Below are 1,262 nucleotides of genomic sequence, written 5' to 3'. Positions count from 1 at the left end.
GAGGATTAAAACGCCTTTAAGACATGTCAAATGCTTGTAATAATGCATAGCCGTTGCATAATAAGCCCTCAAAAAGCTAATATCATGGTGATAAAAATGGGTTTCTTTCTTATAAGGACTTAGGGAATACTTCCGAAATAGGTTTTATTGCCATAAAAGTTAGTTCTTATTAAAAAATGACAACTGCAAAAAACCCTGGTATACTGCTTCTATCACATAACGCAAGTAGTGTTAGGTTTTTCCTTTTCCTTTGATCTAAATTTAATGTTTTATTAATATTACAGGTGTATTTTCTTTGTCCTTTAATGCTACTCTTTTTTGTTGTTTCATCCTTTTATAGAAATTACTTATGAATGCAAAGATGTTATATAAAAAACAAACATTTAGGTATTGTTTATATTTTCGAGTTATTAAATTTTAGCCTGAAAAGAATCATTTTTTTTTTTTTAGGCCTGCAAGGAAAACAGCATATGAAAAGAAGAAGGTATAGTAAAAAAAAAAAATATATTAACTTTAAAATATATTATCCTCTAAAAAATACTTTGTAAAAGGAATAGCGGCAAAATAGAAAATCTTCCTTTGCTGAAGAGACATTTACTTTGAAAACATAATTTAGAAACTCTGTTGATAAAGTTATCCTGTTGATAAAAACCTGTTCTTTTAAGAAGGCTCTGCTTTTGCTTTGATGAAGATATTTATCACCTTTGTACACTTGGTATATTTTATACATATTTTGAGGACTTTGTGAACCAGTATTATTTATGCGTAGGTCAAAGAACAAATTAATTACGTGAATGACCTTGATAACCTAACTCAATCATCTGAAACTGCTTCTGAGGATGGCGACATGCTTTACTCTAAAAATTCTCTGTTGCCATCTGGCAGGTGGCTGAGGGTCGTGGACCCCCTCCCTCTGTGCCCGTCAGCCCTCCAGGCCACCTGCCCCATGAACAGCTCAGAGCTGGCTCCACTTTCCCAGCTGGGTTCTCCCTCCAGTAGAGTCCTCAAGGAAGGTGTGTTTAACTGGCATCCTCAAGAGGTACAGGAATTCATCCTGTGGATTTTTTCCAGCAGTTGGTAGAAACCAAACACTCTTGAAGTTGATTGTCCTTCATTCTGCAGAGCTCCCAAGTGGCATCTCAAAGCAGAGGAATTCACTCCCCCACCCAATGTCCCTCTAAAACACGGACTGGGTCCCATCCCTGAGGTCCTAGCAGCAGATCTCCCACAACGAAAAGCTCTCAGGAAGAGCTTGGGAAAGT

General features: G+C 36.8%; 1 protein-coding gene across 1 annotated transcript in view; it reads left to right on the top strand.

The window, feature by feature from the left end:
- The window catches only part of LOC104986789 (ankyrin repeat domain-containing protein 26-like), a 13,637-nt gene that overhangs the window by 2,335 nt on the left and 10,040 nt on the right, over positions 1-1,262 (top strand). The window contains exon 2 of the mRNA XM_010837472.1: positions 451-484. The gene's annotated coding sequence lies outside the window, so the exon portion shown is untranslated. The remainder of the gene's footprint in view (positions 1-450; positions 485-1,262) is intronic.

This window comes from Bison bison, unplaced genomic scaffold (genome assembly GCF_000754665.1).
Source record: "Bison bison bison isolate TAMUID 2011002044 unplaced genomic scaffold, Bison_UMD1.0 scf7180017864073, whole genome shotgun sequence".
In the NCBI taxonomy this organism is placed as follows: Eukaryota; Metazoa; Chordata; class Mammalia; order Artiodactyla; family Bovidae; genus Bison; species Bison bison.
The sequence above is the reverse complement of the archived record's forward strand: the minus strand, read 5'-3'. Positions and strand labels throughout refer to the sequence as shown.